We start from the raw sequence: 25,471 nt of genomic DNA on the forward strand, positions 1-25,471 counted from the left end.
ATGTCCTAATTTCACAAAGTCACAAACTGGTACAAAAAAAAAAAAAAAGAATAGAACTCAAAAGACTTGAACTTTCGCACAAAAATATCACCGGATCAAGACAGAGTGTGCCAGATGAGGCTTTGATGCAGATTGTTTTTATTCTGTCCTAATGGATCTTGAGGCCATCAATTGGGTTGGTGCTGAACATAGTACTGTTACATACAGAAGTCAGTTTCCTCTTTTAGCATACAAGCCCTGCAGCATAAACATAAGCCTGAAACGTCTTTGCGAAGATCCCCGGTGGTTCTGTTACCCCCATCCTGGGTCAGGTTGCACACCTCAGAGTTTGTATTACATAACTAATAATTTACTTCATTCCAAACTGAAGCTATACTGACTGCTTGAGCTGGAAAGATTAACTGTTTTTGCGGCGCTGGTCATAACTTAGTATTATACTTAACTATGTGCTTCTTCTTAAAGGAGACTATAATCCTTTTACAGGTAAAAGTCACATCATCAGTAAAGTTTTTAAATGATTACAACTTTTAGCAATGATCTGTACTACAGATTTTAAGTCATTTGCAATATTGTGAAATATTTATCGCTGGGTAAAACCAGTTGAAATTAAAATATTTTTCCAATTGATAAGTTCATTCTAGTCACCAGTTAAGTAGAAGCTTGATATTTTAAAATTTTAATTCCATCCAGGACATTTTTTTTTTTTAGATTTTTTTAAATTATCTTGGTTTTTTTTTTTTGTATCTCTTTGATTATGTGTGGGGATTTTTTTTTAATGATTTTTTATTATATTATGTTAGTCACCATACAGTACATCCCCGGTTTCCAATGTAAGGCTCGATGATTCATTAGTTGTGTATAAAACCCAGTGCACCATGCAATACGTGCCCTCCTTACTACCCATCACTGGTCTATCCCATTCCCCCACCCCCCTCCCCTCTGAGGCCCTCAGTTTGTTTCTCATAGTCCATAGTCTCTCATGTTTCATTCCCCCTTCTGATTACCCCCCCTTCTTTATCCCTTTCTTCCCCTACTGATCATCCTAGTTCTTATGTTCCATAGATGAGAGAAATCATATGATAGTTGTCTTTCTCTGCTTGACTTATTTCACTTAGCATTATCTCCTCCAGTGCCATCCATGTTGTAGCAAATGTTGAGAACTCGTTCTTTCTGATAGCTGAGTAATATTCCATTGTATATATGGACCACAACTTCTTAATCCAGTCATCTGTTGAAGGGCATCTCGGCTCCTTCCACGATTTAGCTATTGTGGACATTGCTGCTATGAACATTGGGGTGCATATGGCCCTTCTCTTCACTACGTCTGTCTCTTTGGGGTAAACACCCAGTAGCGCAATGGCCATCCAGGACATTTTTAACAATTGTGTGACTTTTTACTTATTCTTAGTATACTATAACTATTGGAATATATAGATTTTCAGAAACAAATAAGTATTTTATTTGAGCCACGACTTTTTCTTTGAGTGGCTGCAATGCTTTTACTAACCTGCAAACCCTAGAATATTTAGTACATATAATAAGGAAGAAAATGAAAATATAAATATAAGAAAAATAATTTCTTCATCCTTTACCTGTTTTGAAGGTTTTTCTCTAGCCATTGCAAAATAATAACACAGTAGATTATTTGCTAAGCAAAAGCAATGCCAAATGATTCTCCTAAATTGCTTTTTCTATTAAAAAAAAGGTAAATTCTAACTCCTAAATTTTAAATAAATGAATGTTTACACTCAAGCTTATTTAGTCACCTGTGAGCAGTTTTATCCTAAAGACAGAGTTTTAAAATCTTGACTAAAGCAAGGTACCAGCTGCAGCTGTGAATTAAACTATCCAGAACAGTCTGAGGAAAAACACAAATATTACATCAGTCAACTCTAGCTTTCAGATACCATAAAATTTTAAGGCCAGAAAACTTTTATATTTACAAGAAATGTTTTGAAAGTAAGTGGAAGCTCTAAAATTCAAGAAACATTATATTGAGATTCAAATTGCCCTCTGGTGAAAAGGGCATGCTGTTTAGAACTTTGTGCCTTAATATTTGCTAGATGAGCTCATTCCATGCTCTGGATAGACCAAACAAGCTGCTAGCCGATGGCATTCCCTCTTCTAGAGAAGCCACAGAATGCCTGCCACATCCACAGAATTCTTTAGCTCATGGCATGTGATGGAATCACAGCTCCCTGGATATCTTACCCAAAAGTAGCCCATCCATAGGGTGGCCAGTAACCTGTGAGGTAATCTGATGACGGAAGTCTGCCAAGAGCTCAACCAAGTCTTGTAATTTTTTTTTTCCCTTTTGGATGTGTGTTTGCATTACCTGCAAAAGTAAGAAGCAGCAGCTGGTAGTTTTGAAGCATTTCAGATGACCCTCATCTATGAAATAAAATAAGACACAGCACCTGAGTGGCCATGGACTCCACGGCAAGGGAATCATCACCAGAGCAAATCTTTCCCCCGATTTACTATCATTTGTGATAAAAGACATAGTCATTTGGTATACAGACTTGGAATATAGAAAGAAGATACATGCATAAAGTATATACATTATAAACAATAATATAATGAACACCAATGAAGCCATCACCCAACCAAGACATAAAACGTTATTTGTCTCTACTCGTGTATTTCTCTTCATCCATTTCCCGGCTTCCTGTCCAGATCAGCACTAATCACTATCTTAAATTTTGTGTTTCGCATTCCCTTAATTTTTAAAACTTTTTGTCACAAATATATGTATGCATTCAACATTAAGCATTCACAAATCACTTAGATGGTTATTTTATGTTATTTATTTTCATGATTTAATGCTTTCTTGTGTTAAACTTCCACAATTTAATCAATTATGTTAAAAACTATCATTTTCTCTTTGTTTTTAAGATTTTATTTATTTATTTGAGAGAAACAGAGATAATGAGAGAGAGCATGAGCTGGGAGGAGAGGGAGAAGCAGGATCCCTGCTGAGCAGGGAGACGTGGGGCTCGATCCCAGGACCCTGGGATCATGACTTGAGCTGAAGGCAGACACTTAATTGACTGAGCCACCCAGGACCCCAACTATCATTTTCATAATAGAAAAAGATATATATTATGATCCGTGCTGCCATGAACTTTCTTCTAATTGTTCCTGGTGCATAGGAACAAAATTTTCTCCATGGCATGCCTAGGAGTGAAACTGCTGGGTTGTACTCTATGCAAATGTTCTGCCTTTCAAGATAAATCCCAGTGGTTTTGCAGTAGACAAGAGTGCTCTTCCTGGTAGATGCAGAAATAGTATCATCAGTGACCCAGAGATATTGCTAGGTCCTGAAATATTCCAGTTTCTGAGGGCTGGCTACATGGCATTGGGGAGCACCACCAGCAAAGAGTTGAACAGAAATGTTGGGGTTAGGCATTGTTCTCCCCTTCTCGGTTGTAGGGGTAAAGCTTTTATCACTTTACCATGAAGTCTGTTATTTCTTGCAGGTTTTTATAGGTTAAGGGAGTCCTCATTGAACCCTAGTTTCCCAAGGGATTTATTTTTTTAAAGATTTTATTTATTTATTTGAGAGAAAGAGAGCAAGAGAGAGTGCAAGAGGAGTGGCAGGGGCAGAGGGAGAGGGACAAGCAGACTTCCCGCTGAGCAGGGAGCCTGCCATGGGGTTTGATCCCAGGACCCTGAGATCATGACCTGAATTGAAGGCAGATGCTTAACTGACTGAGCCACCCAGGTTCCCCCAAGCAATTTGTTTTTAAGTCAAAAATAGGTATTGAATTTTATCAAGAGGTTTTTCTGCATCTGTAAAAAGTATTGTATTTTTCCTCTTTTTGCTATTAATGTGGTGAATTATTTTCTATATGTTAAAGGAACACTGCACTCCTTCCCAAAATAACTCTAAATGTGCTAGGTTATTTCCCTGAGGACTCCTGCATCTATGCATATCCGACAAACGACTTTAAGTTTTCTTTTTTGAAATGTCCCGGACAGGGTTTAGTACCAGTGTTAACGTTAGCTTTGTAAAATGAGTTGGATGTTTTCCTTTTTTCTCTATTTTAGGAAAGATTTTGTTGAAGATATTAATGAGTCTTACCTTGATGTTTGGAAGATTTTTTTATTAAGTTCTTCTGGGCCTGGAATATTCTTTTTGGGAAGTTTGTGTTGTTCCTGTTTTATCAAAGTTTAAATTTCTTTAACAGAAAATACACGGTTCAGATTTCCTATTTTCTCCTGTTTCAGTTTATGTATTTCACCTAGATTTTAAAATTTATTAGCATAAAATTGTACATGATAAAATTTTTTAATGTCTGTGGGATCTTTATGTTGATGTTTTTATCCCTTATTTTTTCTCTTGTCAGTTTTGCCTAGATATTTATCAATATTAGCAGTACTGATTTTCTCTGGCATTTGTTCTCAATTTCATTAATTTGTATTCCTTTTCTTAATATATTTCCTTTCTTCTATGTTGTTTGAATTCAATTTGCTCGTTTTACTCTACTTATATTGATGACTGTATAATAAAATTTCAGACTTTCTTTTCTTCCAATATATGCATTTAATACTATAAATTCCCCTCTTAGCATTGTTGTAGCTGAATCCTATGTTTTGATGTCATATTTTTATTATCCTTTATTTTTGAATATTTTGTAATTTTTAGTGTGATCTCACCTTTGACACATGGATAATTTAGAAATATATTGCTGCTTTTTCCACTCTCCCTAGAGAGGGGTCCATATGACATTGTTCTGGGTTTCCATCATAACCGAAAGGGAAGCTTTGATGGACCTTGATGTCCTGCAAATGAAGAAGGAGGATGTCCTCAAATTGCTTGTAGCAGAAATCCACTTAGGTGCCACCAACTTTGACTTCCAAATGGAACGTACATCTATGAAAGGAGAAGTGATGGCATCTACATCATAAATCTGAAGAGAACCTGGGAGAAGCTTCTGTGGGCAGCTCATGCCATCGTTGTCACTGAAAACCCAGCTGATGTCAGTGTCACATTCTCCAGGAATACTGGCCAGTGAGCTGGGTTGAAGTTTGCTACTGCCACCGGAGCCACCCCTATCACTGGGTTACTTCACTCCTGGAAACTTCACCAACCAGAAGATTCAGGCAGCCTTCCAATGGTTACTGATCCCAGAGCTGATCACCAGCCTTTCAGAAAGGTGTCTTGTGTTCACCTGAGTGACATTGCTCTGTGTAACACACTTTCATCTGCAATATGTGGACACTGCACTGAGGGAGTGCACTCAGTGGCCTGAGGTGGTAGAAGATAGCCAGGGAATTTCTCTGCATGAGTGGCACCATCTCCAGTGAATACCCAAGAGGGCCATGCCTGATCTCTACTTCCACAGAGATCCTGAACAGATTGAAAAGGAAGAGCAAGCTACTGCTGGAAAGGCTGTGATCATGGAGGAATTTCAAGGTAAATAGACTGTTCCAGCTCCCAAATTTACTTCTATACACCCCGAGTTCACCAGCTGGTCTGAAGGCTTGTGGATTCCCCCTATGCCTACTTAGCAATTCCTCATTAACTACTGGAGCACAGCCTGCCATTGAAGACTGGTCTACAGCTAATGAGTAGAAACAACCACTGAGTGGTCTTGAGCTGTTCTTTTACAAATTGTTTTTTTTACTTATCTTTTTTTATATTGCAGTATGGTTGATATGTTACATTAAGTTCAGGTGTACAACTTGGTGATTCAACAAGTCTATACATTATGCTATGCTCACCACAAATGTAGCTAGCACCTGTCAGCATACAATACTATTACATATCATTCCCTATACTGTACCTTTTATCCCCATGGCTTATTCATCAATAAGTGGAAGTCTGAATTTCCTGCCCCCCCTCACCCATTTGCCCATCCCCTCACCCCCCTTCACTTTGGCTACCATCAGTTTATTCTCTGATTCTGCTTTTTGTTTATTCCTTTATCTTCTTTTTTTTTAGAGTCCACATATGAGTGAAAACACATGGCATTTTGTCTTTCTCAGTCTAACTTACTTCATTTAGCGTAAGTTCATCATGTTGTTGAAAATGGCAAGATCTCATCCTTTTTATGCCTGCATAATATTCTGTGGTGTATATATGCCACATGTTCCTTATTCATTTGTCTATCTATGAACACTTAGATTGCTTCCATAGCTTGGTTATTGTAAATAATGTTAAAATAAACATGTATGCATATATCTTTTTGAATTAATGTTCTCATTTTCATAAATCACCAGTAGTGGAACTATTAGACCATATGGTATTTCTCTTTCACGAGTTCTTAAACAGAAAATGGAAATAAGGATCATGGGAAAAAAGAAATTTCCAAAGAAAAAAAAGAAATGTATTGCTTATTTTCTAATAATTTAGGGATTTTCTCACTCTATTTTTGTTATTCATTTCTAACTTAACTCCACCATCATCAGGGAACATACTTTGATTTAACACTTGGAAAAGATGTTGTGACTTCCTTTATAGTCCAAATATATCTATGTAATTTTGGTGAATGCTCCATGTGAACTTGAATAGAACATGTATAATACAGATGCTGAATGTTACGATTCAGCAGTATGTTTTATGCACACACATATAAAGTTAAGCATGTTGTTCTTAATTTTTATATCTAGTGATTCTGTCTGTTCTGTCAGTTCGTGATACAGGTATTTTAATTCTTCTCTGACCTTAGTTTTGTCTGCTTCTTTTTTTGATTCTGTCAGTTTTGTCTTACATGTTTGGAGATCATGCATACAAAATTAGGAGTGTTATTATCTTTAGTAATAATTTTTGCTCCACAGTCTACTTTGTCGGTTGCTAGTATAGTTCTGCAAACTTTCTTTTTGTTGGTGTTTGCATAGAATGACTTTTTATCCTTTTGCTTTCAACTTTCCTGGGCCTTATATTTAAGGTATTTTACGTGTTAGTTTCTTTTCAATACAATCTGACAATCTTAGTTCCGGTGTGTTTTCCCTAGAATAGGGAAANNATTTTAATTAGAACATTTGGTCCATTTACAGTTAATAAAATACTAAAATATTTTAGATTATATCTACCCTCTTACTCCTCTTTTTCTCCTACCTTGCCTTGGCCTGTTGGCTGAATCTGGCCAGCTCTAGGCCAACTCTGGCCACACATTAGTTTATATATTGTTTTCAGCTTCTTTTGTACTGCAATACCAGAGCTAAACTAAGAGCTAAGTAATGAGCTGTTTAACTATAGAGTAGTATTCTAACACAAGAGATATTTTTCTGAAAATTCTTTAATACATAACATTTTATGGAAAGTGAAATATTTGTAGTACCCATATACAACAAAAAAAATTCAGAACTCCTAAAACCAGTATGTTAGAAAAAGGAGATAAGTAAAGAAATTCTAAAATAAAATGAACAAAAATGTGAACATGTATTTCATGAATAAAGATATCCAAATGGCCAATAAGCATATAAAATACGTGCTCAACTTTATTAAACATAGGAAATTACATATTATAGCCATAATTCAAAAGGCCCTTCTCCTAGAATATCTGAATTTTTTGAGTCAGAAAATAACAAAGATTAATAAGGCTATGGATCAACCAGAATTTCTATACACTGCTGGTAAGAATATAAATTAATACGATCACTTTGAGAACTGTTGGCAGTATTTACTGAAACTGAACATACACCTACCTTATTATCTAGCAATTTTACATGTACCCAACAGAACTTCATGCACCTGTTCACCAAAAGATATGGACAAGAATGTTCTTAGTAGAGCTATTCGTAATTGCAATGAAACTAAAATCTACTTTAGCAGAATGAATAAGTTGTGCTATTTTTCCATAGTGGATACAAACACAATGAGAAGGAGCAAACAATAGCTGCACACAAAAATGAATCTTAAAAACATATTGAATGAAAGAACCTATACAAAAAACAAGTGCGTATTCTTTTTGTGTAAAGTTCAAAGTCAGGCAAAACTAATCTATGCTACAACAAGTCAGAAAAGTGAATTCTCGGGGCATCTGGGTGGCGCAGTCGTTAAGCGTCTGCCTTTGGCTCAGGGCATGAGCCCGGTGTTCTGGGATCGAGTCCCGCATCAGGCTCCTCTGCTAGGAGCCTGCTTCTTCCTCTCCCACTCCCCCTGCTGTGTTCCCTCTCTCACTGGCTGTCTCTCTGTCAAATAAATAAAATCCTTTTTTAAAAAAAAAGTGAATTCTCTCTGGAGGGGTATAGTAACTTAGAGGGGTTTGGAGAGAATTTCTGGGTACCAGCAGTTGAATGTTTCTTGGGTTTGGTGCTGGTTACAAGCACATTTAGTTTCTGAAATTTCATTCTCCTGTACTCTTAGGATTAGTGTGCTTTCCTCTATTATGGCATCCTTTAATATTTTTTTAATTTTATGGGTATTTAATTTAAGAGTACACTTACAGATTTAGTAATTAAGAAATAATGTGTGATTATTTAGATGGAAAAGTTTAAGTGTATTTTTACTAGGCAAACTAACATATTTAGTATAGTACAGAGTAGTTATCAAAGCAAGTACTTATGCTTGACAAAGCTTTCCCATCTCTTATTTCCTTTCTTTTCTATATTATTATACAGTAAATATTTGCTTTTGAATATGAAAACCATATGCTCAAGATGGAAAGAATAAAAATTTTTATTGCATCTCCTTTGTGAGAAACCAACTGTCTGTCAGAATAAATTAAATAAAATTAAAATAAAGTTTACGGATAGGGAAAATCTTAATTCCACTGTGATTGTTGAATACATATTTGAATGCTTTCCTTTCTTAATTATATGTCATTAAATTAAAATTACTTATACTGTATAAATTTAGAACATTCAAATGACATAAACTTAACTCAAAAATATTGAACGGACATTGTGTGAGAGTATATTCCTCAGTTCATAATTCATAAGAAAAATTATGTGTTTACTCTTTGAAGTAATTAGGCTATTATCTGATCATCACGAAACTGAAGTGCAAAGAATCTAGATCCTCTTATTTCTTTACACTATACAAAAGTCCATATCTATAACGAACAGTTGGACAGTAAGCAGTGAAAGCAATTGTTAATTATTAATTGTAACAAAATTCTTATGACCAGAGAGTTAAAAATTTTATATAAAGCTTACTGTTACTTACTTTATAATATCATTTGCTACACAAATTATAACCTATCAAGGGAGCATACTTTCTTATTATCTTACTCCCCATACCTTCTTAATGTCTGCTTTGCAGTGGTAAATGAACATACCATGAATTTCCATCATCGCAAAGCATTCCTTTGAGCCCCTTTATAGTCAATCCCCTCCTACTACCCCAAACCCTGTAACTACTGGTCTGCTTTCTGTCACTACATGGTGACTTTCCCAAAATATATCAATGGCATCACAGAATATGTAGTCTTCTGTGTCTGACTTCTTTTACTTAGCATAATATTTTTGAGATTCATGCAGGTTGTTAAGTGTATCAATAGTTGGTTCCTTTTTATTCTTGGGTAGTACTCCATTACATAAAATTATCCCATTTGTTAATCCAGTCACCAATGAATAGACATTGGGTAGTTTCTAATTTGGAGCTATTATGATGAATACTATGAATAAATTTGCTATGAACATTTACATATAAATGTTTGTGTAGACAAATATTTCCATGTCACTTAAGTAAACACCCAGGAGAGAGTTTTTTGGGTCATATGGCAAATGTATCTTTAACTTTATAAAGAACTGCCAAATGTATTGCAAAATGGCTGTACTATTTTGAATTCTTATGTATAAGAGTAAGTTTTTTCACATACTTGCTAACACTTAGAATTTCCAGGCTTTTTAAATTTTGCAATTTTAGTGAGTACAAAAAGGCAAGACCCTGCTTGGTCTCAGTTATCTTACAACCTAGAAGGAAGAGTCAGATGATAAAGAGATTTAAAATCATGTCAGGTGGTGGTGTTCTGTTGAAAACCAAGCAGTGTGTGTGAGATAGAAGGACAGTGAGGAGAAGTTAACATTTATAGAGTGTTCAGAGAGGGCTCTGTGACAAAGTGACATTCAAGCAGAGATGTTAAAGGGAGGCAGCAATCCACAGAGCTATGTGCAGGAGAACTTTCCAGGCAGCTGAAACAGCAATTACAAATGGTCCTTAATGGAAATATGCTGAGCACGTTCAAGAGACAGCAAGGAAGCTGGAGTGAAATAGCAAGGAGATATACATATGAGGCCACAAAGCTGCAAGAAGGCAGATCATATAGGACCTTGGAAGCCATATGAGATGAATGGGAGGTCTTGAGGTTGTGAGCATTGGGCATGACTGGAGCCCCTCTATGAAGTGCAGACTGTGAGATCAAGAGTGGATGTGGGGAAGCCCATTAAGCTATTGCAAGAATTCAAATGGAAGACAGGGTGGGGGGAAGCAAATAGAGCACTGTGCTACAAGTGGTGAAAAGTGGGCAGACCCAAGATATACCTTGAAGGCTCAGTTTTGTGTCTGGGTTAACTTCTTGATATGAGGAAAAAGAAAAAAGACTCAAGGTTGATTCTAAGGTTTATGATTTAAGCATCTGGATGGATAAGTTGCTGCAAATAGAAATGGGGAAAATTTTAGGGGGAAAGTTAAGAGTCATTTCTGGGCATGTAAGTTTTTAAGTGCTCATTGGATTTCTAACCAGAGATGTTGTGTAGAGAGTTATATGTAAGAGATTCTGGAAAGTTTGAGAACAAAAGTATAACTTTCAAAGTCATCGGGGTGTGGATGGTATTTGAAGCCAAGGAAGAAGTCTGAGGATTGGTAACTTGGTAATTATTTGGTTTAATTGAGCATAAAAATTTCAATGGATTTACACATTCTTCAGGTTTTAATTCTTCTTAAAAATGTCATGATTTTCAGGGAAGTGGCATGGCACAAAGGGTTCTATTAAAAATATGTGTGGAGTACACAAACTATTCACTTTGCATGCATGCTACTAACGAAAAGACAACTGCAAAAATGCAATTCTTCAAGCCAGATGAAGACCTTGGAAAATAGTTTTTCTCAATTTGTTTCAAGGGAAAGAAAACAGACGTCATTCTAGAATGCTTACATTCATGGCAGGATATAGTCCACATAAAAATGGGTTGTTGTTCAACATAAAACATTTTACCCAACTTAATTTTTATTGCCTCCATCACCTGTTGCTATGAAACAGAAAATAAAATGTGCATAAATGTCACATAGGCAGGGTCGCCATGACCAATGATGTGATTTACACTCTTTGTGAAAACAATCAAGGAAAAATATGCTAATAGTCAAAATATTTAGATTCAAGCATTAAAAGGTTAAAGTTCCCAGGCTACATGAAGAAAGAGCTTCTACTGTTTGAGGGCCTGGGAACTGACGGTCTAGAAATAATGGAATATTAACTTTTCACTCCATTCTCTTTGTGCTCATTATGCATATTCCTTTTTAAAGGAAATACACTATTTGATAAAAATATGAATAAAGTGTCCAACTAATTAAATTTAAATCAAGCATAAGATCTTCATGGTGCTGGAAATACTGAGGTCATTATCTACTACAGAGACAAAATCCCCAATGGCTTCTACCACCATCAATATTATTGCTTTAAGTTCCATCAACCACATAAACTTTTTCTTCCCCACCCTCTTCTATTGTCCCTGCAGAACAACTTTAACTTTATTACTTTAGGTTCAATCCATTTTTTTTCTCTTTTCCTATTCCATTAGCTCCTGCAAAGATAAGCTTCTAACAAGAAAATTTAAAAACTTTAGAGAACATAAACATTTGAAAGACAACGTCTTACCACATGTAGTTCAAAATAAAAATAACACTAAGAAAAAAGATATTTCAAAAATGAAATGAAACTTACATGTAGTTCAAAATAATAATAACACTAAGAAAAAAGATATTTCAAAAATGAAATGAAACTTACATGTATGGGGAAATTCACATAGCTTCTTTCAAGATTACCAGATTATTCTTTTGAGGACCCTTCACAAAACGCTTTCAACACCTGCTTAGTCAGCCTATCACACAGACCAATGCTGTTCTGATGTATTATTTCTGTGTTATTAATTTCTCACTTTTCTGTGTCTTTTCCCTTTGCCTCTTGTCTGGTATTCATACTCTCATGTACCTCACCCTAGATCATAATTTGTCAGAAGACTAAAGGATGGTTTTCATCATCCCAATGATGACAACAGCAATCTGCCAATCCAAACATATATCATAGGGCATTAAAAGTAAGGAAAATATTTCACTATGACTGTAAATAAGAGATAAAACAGCTTAAATTTTCCACAACAGATTAGTTCAAATATGGAACGATGCTATATTTGTATTTATTTAGGGATCCTGCTAACATTTAGGGATGTTAGTCGTCTGTAAGCTTAAGACTTGGGCAGCTTTGCTCCTTTCCCCGTGACCAGAATGCCAAACATCTTTGCATTTGATTTCCTTTGTTTCTTCAATTTTTCACACTAGTTATTTTAGAGTGTAGTTACTGGCACCCCAGGTCTTTTGTCTGTAGAATCTCTTTGCTCCATTATGTTAAAACTGGATAATATGGGGTCTGCAGTTTAAGATGCGACAGTAAACCTGATTATGGCACTATGACTTAGCTTTGCTGTTCTCTTTTAAGAAGTATTCCCCACCCCACTCCTAGCCCAGATGTTTGTGTTTGGGTGTGTGGTGTGGGGAGAAAGACTTTCTTTCTTTCTTTCTTTCTTTCTTTCTTTCTTTCTTTCTTTCTTTCTTTCTTTTTTTCTTTCTTTCTTCTTTCTTTCTTTCTTTCTTCTTTCTTTTTTTTTTTTCTGAAAGCTTTTAAAATGTTTGAGAAATCCTCTCTCTCTCTGAGTCAGCATTGGACTAGGACTTGGCCAGGTTCCCATGACACGAGGCTCTCATAAGACAGTCTTTTAGAGTCATCTCACTAAACAGTCTATATTTCTTTAAGTTACTCAAAGACTCAAAAACAGTCAGAGCGACATATTGGCTGGATTCTGATTGTCATAACCAAAAACATCTTTGAACTGTTTCTGCCAGATTTGGCCAGTTTTGGTGAGCACGCAGAATAAGAGCACTACCCAGGCTCATTTCCCCTCTGAAATCACTTGTTGTTTTCCAAAAAGCAAAGGGAAGATTTTTCTTTCCTTGTGAAAGCATATATCTGGGTAAAGAGTTTTAAAACTAGAACTAGATATTTTCTTAGAAATCCAGTTTGTTGACTATACTAACATTTACATAAAAGGGAGGGGGAGGTTCTTTAACAGGCTTTTTATTAAGTAAAATATAGGACTATAATTTACCCATTTATAATCTGAGAAACAAAATATTTATTTACATCAAAGGTAATTCCAATATTCTTTCTTTGTTTTAGATCAGCTTTATTAAGGTGTTTAAAGTTCACAGTTCATATGTCTTAATATCACCACTATAAACATAAAGAATATGTCACTCCCATTCATTCCTAGTGCCCCATTGGTAATCCAACCCTCTTGTTCCACTCCAATGGCTTTTCCTCTCTCCTCACACAACTAGTGATCCACTTTCTGTCATAGATGAGTTTGTATTTACTAAAATTTTATATAAATAGAATCATGAAATACCTTATCTTTTTGGTCTAGATTCTTTCACTCATAATAATGACCTCCAGATTCATCCATTTGTTGCATGCACCAGTAGTTCTTTTCTTTTTATTGCTAAGTATTATTCTATTGTACAGACATACAACAACTTGTTTATCCATTCACCTGTTGATGAACATTTGAGCTGTTTCCAGTTTTTGGCCATTACAAATAAAGCTGCTATGACTGTTTGTGTTCAAATATTCATATAAACATAGGCTTTCATCACTTTCACATAAATACCTAGCAGTGGAATGGCCAGATTATAAGGTAAGAGTATGTTTAACTTTTTAAAAAATTGCCTAACTATTCTCCTATGTGGTTGTACCACCAGGAGTTTATGAAAGTCCTAATTGTTCCACCATTGCCAACAAATGATATGAGTAGTCTTTAATTATAGCAATTCTAGTGGCTACAGAGTGGTATCTCAATGTGGTTTTAATTTACATGATAGCGAGCATCTTTTCATTTGCTTACTTGCCATCCATAAATCTTTGACGATATCTATTAAATTTTTTGACTATTTCTTTTGGAGTGCTTGTTTTCTTATTATTGTGTTGAACATTGTTTAATGGTCTGGGTAGACATACTTTATTAGATATGTGTATTACAAATATTTTTCCTAGTCTGGCTTATATTCATTCTATTAATGGTGTATTTTGGAGAGCAGAAGTCTCACTTTTGATTACATACAACTTATCAACTTGTTCTTTTATGGATGGAACTTTTGTTATATCTAAGAAATCCTTGGTTACCATCTTTCATGTCACATCCAATAAATCCAAGATCACAAAATTTTCTTCTAGAAATTTTATAGATAAAGTTTTATATTTCGGTTTCTAACTCATTTAGAGTTAATTTTTGTATCTTGTACCACAGATGAATCAAATTTCATTCATTAGCGTGTGGATATTTAATTGTTCCAACACTATTTGTTTAAAAAACTATTTTTTCTACACCAAAATTGCCATGGCACCTTTGTCAAAATTCAACTATATATACGTGAGTCTAATTATGGACTCTCTATTATGTTCCATAATACATCTATTTTTACACCATTAGTACAGTGTCTTGATTATGATATATTTATAACAAGTCCTGAAGTCAAATAGTGTATGTCTTCCAAGTTTATTATTCTTTCCAACATGATTGACCTATTCTAGTCTTTTGCATTTCAATACAAATTTCAGAATTAGCATGTCAATTCTACAAAAATGTCTTCTTGGATTTTGATTGAAATTGCCTTGAACCTAAAGATCATTGTGGAAGAAGGGTGGAGTGACATCTTAAAAACATCAAGTCTGTGATCCATGAACATAGTATATCTCTCCATTTATTCAGGTCTTCCTTAATTTTTCTCAAAAATGTTTTGTATTTCTAATGCCACTGCAGAACCTGGGACGCAAAAGTAATTCTGTCATCTTTTGTTGAACTGAACTGAAATAAACCTATAATGAGAGAAATCAAGCATTATTCTTAACTTTTAATAAAGGCATACAATGTACAATAATCATGTGCTAGATGTGCTAAAATCATTCCAACTATCAATACATGTTAACAATAATGCCATTTAGAATTTTATACAATTTCTTACTGATTAAATAACATCTGCTTAGACAATCTTGGCTAATTCTTGAATCAATATTCCTTTGATCTCTGGTATACTTGCTAAATAGGCTTATGTTTATAATTCCCTTTTGATCTTGTTCCATTTCTCATCTTGACTTCTCTTTCCTGGAGGGGCTTGTATAGTTAGCCTTTCTTTATACCCATCTTATTCTTTATTTTCCTTTTGTGCATTCTGACACTAAGAACTACATTCTCACCAGTTCCTTTTCTTCTACCCCCATATAGTTCCTATATCAGGAATAAATGGCTCAATTACTATTTATTATCAGACTGTCCTATTCACAATACCCCAATATTTATGAAGCTTAGAACCAAACATATTTCTCCCACATATGCATTCAATACCTAAAACAAATATAAATCTTTGTTTCCTTTTCTTCTTTCCAAAATTGTATGTGTAGCAGGTTTACTCATATTTTAAGTGATTCCAACGTAATGCTTTGCTTTCCTTAAAATAAATTCCATCTTGAAGTGGGATCACTGATTCCTTTCTCTCATTTGGATAGAAATGATATATCTTTAGAAGTTAAATTTTAAATGCCTTAGTTAGGGATAACAATGTAATCTGTAGGACATATTAAAAAAGAAATGGGAAAAAACAAATGAGTCATTAGGCAATGAGACCTTTTACTAGCAAAGAACAGAGGAAATTGGAAAATTTTATATCAGTTTTTTTTTTAATTTTAGCATGAAAACCTTAAGCTATGAATTCTGAATTGAGACTAAGATGGAAGAAAAAAGACTATAGGATGGTGTATGCCTTTCATGACTTGCTGACATGAAGTGTATAGATAAACCTGAAGAACAGATCATCTGAAATGGCTATTTTAAAGAAATACACTGTAGTATATTTTAACCAAGTTTTTATAATAGAGATAAGAAACAAATAGACAAGAAGAAGCTGGTAGGCTTACTTGCTTATTGAAGGTTTACTTGGACTCTATTAAGTAGAAAATAAGCCTGATTTTATTAAAAAAAGGTTTTATTCTATCTTCCTGCTCTTTGAATTTTAAAGATTCACTCTTAAATTTTATTGTTTTCCTTCAAAACTACTTATGGCTATCCCACTGGAGGACTATTTTTATGAAATAGAATCATGGGCCAACAAGATGGGCACCGTCTTGCCTCAGAAGCATTTACTCCCATCTAGGACTGGAAAACTTAACTGTCATCTAGAGATAGTGATAACATATTACAGGAAAATATGAAACCTATCAACAAATCTGTTGAAATCTACTTGGCAAGTGAATACTGTTAACTCAAATGACACCGCTGTCTATAATACAAAGTGACATCTAATTTATCTGGTAACTAGCAGTTTTCACTCCTTATCAATGTCTATGACATTCTAAAACCACCTCAGTGTCAAGGCTTAACTATTGGCCCAGCAGTGCTCAAGATAGGAATTTATCAACTAATCAACTCAAGGAGAATAGGAAGATAATGTAATATTTTATGTAGCCTGTAAAGAATGAGTAAATTGCAGTTTTACATGTAGAAGAAACTAAAACAATATTTCTCAGAGAGTGGTCAATGAATTATCTGAATTATCTGAAGGGAGCCAAGAATCTGCATTTTCAACAAGTTTCCCAAGTAATTGTCATGTGCATTATGAGTCAAGATAATTGTTCTGATTTATTTTTATTTTAACTATTAGCGAAGAGGAAAAGTACAAGATACTTCTTGTAGTATATACACAGTTCACAATAAACAAGAAGGGAGTTAAAGGAGGAAAAATCTGTGTGGCCTGCTACGAGAAGTTGTCAATGAAATGTTGACATTTAAGGGAAAAGAAGAAAATTCTCCCTTTAGATTTTAGAAGCACAATGATAGAAATCAAAAGGAAGGCATGAGCCTTTTATGTGAAAAGTCTGAAAAGACAATGGCCAGAACTTTATATAGCACATAGATTCGGTAACAGTGGTGGTTAATATTGGATGGGCAAGATAAAATCATACAGATCATGGAGAGCTTGGCAAAGTTTAGTCTTGATATATTATTCATCTTCTTAAATCTGGTGATAACATGATATAAACTAGTTTAAGTAATTTAATCTGGCAATTGATACATACTTAATTATATACATCATATATTACTGTTCACATATACTACTTATATAATAAACGTGAATAGTATTGGAAAAACCAGACAGTTTGGCCAAGTAACAGCTTCAGCAGTAGTGCACTGTGGGAAGAGAGAGGCCTAGGCTCTCTGTGTTACAAGTACTTTTAGCTTCCTACTTTACAGACGTAACAAATGTGAGAGGAAATCTTTTGACTATCTTCACTAATTATTCCTTACGTCAGAGAAGATAATCAAGAGTGCACTTTTTTCCCATTTCAATGGAAAGGAACATAAAAACAAAACAAAATGCAGAAGGTTGATTTGTGTTATCCATAATAAATAATTCCAAATATTTAGTAGCCAACCCATTCCACAAAGGTTACCTTTCTGTTAAACAAATCAGACTCCAGAAGAGTCTTTGCTGTATCGAGATGGTATTGCATTAAGATAATAAAGATAGCAATTTTCCATTCACTTCCATATTCTGCTCCTTCCTTAACAATGCACATTTTGATTCATCAAATTGGGACATAATACATTAAATAAAGATTAAACCAAACTTTAGTAATGCAAATGTTAAAAATAAATACATTCTGAAAGATTTTATTTTGTATAGTACATGCATGTCTAAAGGAATTGTTGGCTTCATAAAATTGACTTTGTCACCTACCTTTTCAAGATTCTTTACAAATTCACTCTATTGTCATTGTAGTAATAACTCTTGCTTTTTTATATTTTTAGGACCTGATGCTGCATATATTTTGGAAATTCCCTGAAGAGAAATTCTAAGTCTGAAGCGCTTTAAAAATATTGAGAAATGCCTTGGGAAATCATTATGTGCACTTGGGGCAGAGCTGGCAAGGAGAGCAATCAAGTCTAAAAGAAAATCTATGGAAGCAAAATGGATGAGACTACTTCTAGTAGTGTGTGTATGAACAAACTCCACTTATCATGGAGGTTTTAATATTTTTTATTCACTCAATATTAGCATTATGCCTGCAGCAAGCGATGTTGATGCTTCTCCTCTGTCCCTCTGCCCACCTGAGTGCACCTGAAACTGAAGTACAAAGCACCTGGCAAGCTAACTTCCCATGTCAAGGGTGTGTTTCCCTTCTATGCTTGAGGTTGTTTTCAACCCTATAGGACCAGGAGGTATTGGAGGGCGGAAGAATTAAGACCATGAGGCCATCTTGAAACAATAGAGGATGAGAGCTGGTGGATAAATGCCCCAACCCTCCTGCCCTCCAGAGGGACTGGAGTGTTCCACATCATTTCTCAAATCTCCCCACACAATTGTACAACCCTAGTTGCACACAGCAATATCCTGCTCACTAATACATGCCCTTTTTTTTTTTCTGGCTTTTCTTCCTTCCCTTTTCCTCTTTTCCACTTCATTAGTTTGAATTCTCCCAAAGGTTTGTCTCTTGGGGGAAATCCAAACTAAGCAATGTACTAATACACAATGAGAGGTGTTTATAGGAAATTTTTCAAAGAAACCCTGGTGCTACACACAATCCAATTAAGTCATCTCTCCAAGGGTATCCAATATGTAAGCCATAATTTATGTCAACAATTCCTCATCATTCATAGGGTATATTATTAATCCAAGAAATAAAATTTTCATGTTTATTACTCATCTCCAGAAATTTATGAATGGCCCTTATGGATATATTTTGCAAGTGCTATAGTAGTCAGACAGGAACTGGGTGTCAGCCCCTAATGAATATGATCTAAAATATATTGTGGGTAAAAATGCTTACCATCTTTGATAGCTTAAATATCCATGAAGAAACATGGCAATAGTAACATATTTAGGGGACTCAATATTTAAAATCTTGCTATATGGGGACTCAGCTGGTAGAAGAGGTACGATAATAGACTAAGTAGGACTTAGAATGAAAAGTTAAAAAGATGAGAGAGAATGCAGAGAAATCAATCATATTAGGTCTTTTTGGTTCTATATTTATTTTTCTGTTGCAACAGCACTCAGGGTTGGTAGATTTCTTATTTGCTGTCTTCAGTTGCTCTCTCTTCTTCTTGTCCATGGACCTATTTCCTGAATCAATTTTTTTTATCAGAGCAAATATTAGAAATGGAAAAATAAACAGGACAATTGTGAAGGCAGGAGGATATTAGAATGGGTTTGCTCAAACCATTGTCTTTCCTCCTCATTCCTATCCTCCAATCTCCACCTTTAAGGAAACTTCCTTAGTCTTAAATAAAAATAGGAAGCTCTTCTGGTATTGGAAAAGTAGCATTTTGCACAAGCACTGAGTTGCTGAACACAGCATATTTCAAAACCTTGATAATTCAAGCCTCATTTACCCAAGTTGAGTATGTGATGGGAAATGCCTGCCTAGAATGAATAATTTACCACAAATATGCATTTTTTGCTTTAATGTCTCATTTTAATTTTTGCAATATTATCTCTGATATTTTGTAGAGTTCTCCAAAAATATGTATAACCCAAAATGACAATTACGAGACATTTTTCATCACATTTCATCACCTCTAACTTCCATCCCAAAATTACTGATTTTAAAGCTTGTTTTTCATCACTAAAAGATGTACCATCCCTTAAATAATATTCGGATGCCTTTTTATGGGATCTAAAAATATTTTAAATCATCATAATAGTGAATGACAAAATAACAGTGTAGCAGTCACCACATTCCCCCAGAAAAAGGCCCAATTTCCATAAGCAGTAATAGCTGGGTTCCCAGGATGCTGCAGGAGTGATGGCCATTTCTATCAGCTGAAGTGGCGCCACTATGTGGCAGTAGGTGTAAACACAGTTTGCCACAGCAACCTTGCAATTGCCTTGAATGTGAATATGACTTTGGGTAATATAAACATTTTAACAATATTTGTTCTTCCAATCCATGCGCATGGAATGTTTTTCCATTTCTCTGTGTCTTCTTCGATTTCTTTCATAAGTGTTCTATAGTTTTCAGCATACAGATCTTTTACCTCTTTGGTTAGTTTTATTCCTAGGTATCTTACGGGTTTTGGTACAATTGCAAATGGAACCTATTCCTTGAGTTCTCTTTTTGCTGCTTCATTATTGGTGAATAGAAATGCAACCAATTTCTGCACATTGATTTTATATCCCGTGACTTTGCCGAATTCACGTATCAGTTCTAGCAATCTTTTGGTGGAGTCTTTTGGGTTTTCTACATAGGGTATCATTATTTGCCGGATGAACCTAGAAATTATCCTTTGTTTTTTATGTGCTATGGATAACACACATTGTTTCACATTAAAAAAAGATTTCATTATTATTTTATGTTATTTGTTTATCAATTTAAATGATTCCAATTCCCATAAAATACAACACACATGGTATATTTAGATTAACTTTTCAGAAATATTCTAAATAACACAATGTGTCCAAGTTCGACATTGGTGGTAAACAAAACCAAGAGCTCTAGTAATAAGGTGATCCAAAATCTTTTATGATTCTTAAGACAAGTAAGCATGAATTTTGACCTATTACGTTAACATCTTAACATGTAAGAAACAAAATAAATAAAGTTGGGAGAATAAAGACAACTGGATAATCTGCACGTATACACATATACATATCCAAATATACTATTTGGAACTCTGTTACTGCTGGCCCCTCCAAGGAAGTCCTTTGTTTGAGATACCGGTGCTCAGTAAAAAAGTGAAAAATAAGTAAAAACAATTGCCCAATCTGTTCTGGGAGTCCAGGCAATAAGTATGATGAGATATAAAAATACATAAGTATTCAGCCATAATCTTAGCTTTAAAAAAACATATTTTACTTGTACTAATATATTATCCAATTCAATAAATTGTATATGTTTATTTTAGGCATAAGCCAAAATGTTTTAACAAGAAATTAAGCTCATTTTCACATTTCTTTAGGCCAGCGTGGCCTTTGAAATTTGATAAATAATTTGGCAAAGGTGAAAGTAAATATGGCTTACTTTGCAGTTGTTATCTATTTTCTGAACAAAAAAAAATTATGCAAGGAATGTTTCAATGCTAAAAAGGTTACATTTCTCTATAATTATAGTCCCCTATCTTGCTTGGCTGAGCAACTGTGAAAAAGAGACCACTCTGCATGTATGAAGATAAACTAAGTGCACAGACTAATAGGAAGGTATGGTGGATATTAATAGAAAAGCTAGATATGAGAAACTATTCTCCATTTAGTTAAGTATGCTGTGAAATAATAAAATGATTACGAACTAGAGAAATTGACTTCCCAGGCATTTTTGGCATGGTACATTCAAAAGGCATCACTTGCTCTTTTTCCATTTAGGTTTTCAAGTGAAATGAATTATCATTAGAAATCCTCAAACTTCAAAAGCAAACCGCTATTAAGACACCAAGTTACCTGAGAGGCCCATCATGAACCAAATGCTATTTGACCCACTGAGCAATATAACTCAGTTGCCCAGCGGCCGACCATCACCAAGTGGAATATATTAGATGGGGCTCAAACTGCTACTGAAGTCACAAGCCAGTGGCATGAGCCATGGCTCTGATCCTTATGGCACAATCCCTCTCGTCAAGGCCCTAGGATGCTCTCGACATAGACCCAGCTACATAAGAAGGCAGAAGGCAAAAACGGAGGAACAGAAAAATCCATGAACGGAATGATTGGAAATACGATTTATAGCAGGAACAGCAACCAGCTATTTTATAGAGCATTCTTCCTCAAAGTGTGCTGCACGGAGCACCAGCTCTGTGGTTGCTAATAGATAGTACACATGCACATGCAGACATGAGTTCTGGAGTCAGTTTGAGAAACTCTGGGTTCAATAAACTGAAGCTTATTGTGGGGTCCTTGCATCTGCACACACAGTTTTTTCTCACCTCTGAGATTTCCAATCTGTCGGATATCACCAACTAGCTATCCTCAAAAAAAGTAACTAGTACATCCCAGAATGGTGTTTGTTACCTTTTTCCTACCTAATCATCATGTGACTGGTCAGGCACCGTAGTTATTCCTACTTTTTTACAATTGGCACTAAAATGAGATAGGCATAACTCTGCCAAGGGCACGTGCTCTCCCCATCCCAGTCATAGATGCATTGAATTCCACACCCACCTCTATTGATGTTCAGCCTGAGGGGCTCTTTTTAAGTAGGAGTAATGTGAAGGTCATATACCAAAATTCGTGCTCTAGGGGCGCCTGGGTGGCTCAGCCATCTGCCTTCGGCTCAGGGCGTGATCCCGGTGTTCTGGGATCGAGCCCCACATCGGGCTCCTCCACTGGGAGCCTGCTTCTTCCTCTTCCACTCCCCCTGCTTGTGTTCCCTCTCTCGCTGGCTCTCTCTCTCTCTGTTAAATAAATAATTAAAATCTTCAAAAAAAAAAAAAAAGATTCGTGCTCTAATTGATGAAAGCCATAGTGGCCAATACTGTAGTCACTTCTTATATGTAGCTATAAAAATAATTTAATTTAATTTAAAAATTAATTCTTTACTCACACCAGCCACATTTCAAGTGTTCATGAGCCAGTTGTAGCCAGTAACTTCCGCACCAGGTGGTGCATATATAGTAAGTTTCCATCAACACAGAAAGCTCTGTTGAAGAGCACTGGACCCGTGTTACGCCACCCGCACACACAGACACAGAGAGACACCTTCCTTTTGGAGGAACCTCACTAAATCTCAGGAGCCTGCAGAATCTCATGAGGAAATCCACACTTTGTAGCATCCATACCTCTAATCGACCTGTTAAGTGAGTGCTAGCACCAAGCATGCAGGTAAGAGAAAACACCTGCCATCAAAGTTTCCAGGCATTCTTGCCTCTCAATTATAAACCACAAAGATTCACATGTGCACATTTGCGCGTGTGCATGTGCGTGCACAGGCACACCCTATCCTTTTCTCCAAATAGAAGATAACAGACTGATTTACCAAAGGAATCATGATAACTAGAAGTATACAGTGTCCTGTGTCTTCATTGTTCCAATCATTTTTGACTCTCCAAAAACTACTTTAGTTTCCTTTGGTTCCCAACTATTTGATATACTTTTAAGAAGTGAGATCAGCCTTTGGAAAACTGACCCACAGTAATTCAACCCTGAGATAATAGGGATCAGCTGGACAGTCTCCAAGCCACCAAAACTCATTCCTTCATGATTTATTTCTTTGTTGATGAACTACATATTATTTGCCAATTAAGCTCATTTTAAAGGTTCAAGGTTACATGCTTCATGTTGTTTCCAGGTCTTTTTAGAATCCGCCTGCCTAACATGGTTTATAGTTGCTTAACATTCCCTAGGGGGGGTCAGGGTCAACGGGGGTCAGGGTCAACAACAAGTCAAGGATCAGAGAGATTCCAGGGAATCTGGTCAAGAACAAGCCAGAATCAGAAATCAGAGGATTAGCCAAGGTTTCAAACCAATAATTCCCAAACCTGGCTGCGTACCAGAAATAACTTGGAGCTTTAAAAACGCTAATGCCTGGACCCTATCTTCAGAGATACTGATTATGGTCTGGAGAATTGAGAATATTTAAAATCTTATCCAGTGATTTTAATACAGTACATACAAGGTTCAGAACCACCATCTGAGAAAATACCTGGGTCCCAGCCTCTAGAACTCACTATAGTCCATTAGGCCAAAGAGCTGGCACACAATAGCCCATTGGGCCAAACCCAGCCCAGTGCCGGAGAACTCATTTGTTTATATGCTGTCCATGGCTGCTTTCCCCACTACAATGGCAGAGTTGAGGAGTTGTCATGAAACCATGTGACACACAAAGCCTAAAATATTTGCCATCTTGTCATGACAGAAAATGTTTCTTGACCCCAGCCCTAGAGCAGTGGTTCTCAAAATTTGACCAGTAGCATGAGCATTATGTGGGCACTTGTTTGGTATATAAATTTGTAGGCCCACCCCAGACCTACTGACTCAGAAGCTCTGAAGGCAGGGCCCAGCAACCTGTATTTTAATTCACTCTCTAGTTGACTCTGATGTTTGCTAAAACAGTGGTTTTGTTCTCAAACTTGAACATGTACCAGAATCAGTTGGCGTGCTTGTTCAACAGCTTGCTGGTCTCTACCCACACCTTCTGATTCAGTAGGTGCAGGGAGGGGACAAGATTTTGCATTTCTAGCAAGTTCCCAGGTGGGAGATGCTGATGTGCTGGTCAACAGCATCACACACTTCGAGAATCACTGATTTGATTGATCTGAGGTGAGACCCATTTATAAAACCCACTTGGATGATTCTAATGAGCTGCCAGGATTGAAACTGACCTTTTTCAGTTTGAGGATGCATCTCTGAGTTTAAAGCAGCAAGAGGTACAGAATCAAGACAACAAGGTAAGTGAAACCAAAGATATCACAACATAGACATGTCCCAGGCACGATATTAAGTGCTGAGAACATAAAGGTCCGTGCCTTCATGGACCGTACAATTTAAAAGAGGAGGCAGAAAAACAAAACATCATAAAATATGTAACTAAAACCTGTGACAAGTGTTTTGAAAAAACAATAGAAATTTTGAGAACACATAACGAGGAGTTCTGATTTAGTCTAAAGGGGCAAAGAATACTCTTCTGAGCAAGTTGACGATTGAGCAGGGCCCCAAAGAGTGGTAAATAGGAGTTAGCTAGGGGAGGTGGGGAGTGCTCCAGGCAGAGCGAACATCCAAAGGCTTACTGGCAGAAGGGATTTTGATGTACTTGAAGAGCTGAAAGGCAATGAGGCTCAAGAGATAGGTTAGGGGCAAGGAATGAAGCATCTTGATGACCAGGAATTTAGATACAGATTTTCTCTTACGTGATTCCACTAAACACAATGAATCAGTGCACTTGATTTCACTGGCATATTGTGGAAGAAAAGCCCATATAGCTATTTGAATGAAGGAAGAAGGTTCAATTGCAGGGAATTCTGATAAGCAGACTGGAAGCAAGGTAACTATAGAATTCTATTCGATACTGATTTTATGTTGAATTACTTGAATTACTTGTAAGAGGAAAAGCATATGACTTTTCCTTATTTGTTTTCAGGGTCCTCTTCTCTTGATTTCATATGTCAAAATATAATGGGGCTCTGATATTTGACTATCTAAAGGTTTGTATCTTTCCTTCCAAATTTCAAATCGAGATAATTAAAATGGTCCACCAGCATAAATTTAATCTCCAAGGATTCAATAGGAGCAAGTACTCTCAGACAGTGGTCAGCAAGTACTCTGGTAAATTTA

The 25,471-nt window shown here is 35.9% G+C and overlaps 1 pseudogene; it reads left to right on the forward strand.

The window, feature by feature from the left end:
- The first annotated feature begins 5,325 nt into the window (after positions 1 to 5,325).
- The window catches only part of LOC103658105, a 51,797-nt pseudogene continuing 31,651 nt past the window's right edge, over positions 5,326 to 25,471 (forward strand).

This window comes from Ursus maritimus, unplaced genomic scaffold (assembly GCF_017311325.1).
Source record: "Ursus maritimus isolate PB19 unplaced genomic scaffold, ASM1731132v1 scaffold_11, whole genome shotgun sequence".
Taxonomy (NCBI): domain Eukaryota; kingdom Metazoa; phylum Chordata; class Mammalia; order Carnivora; family Ursidae; genus Ursus; species Ursus maritimus.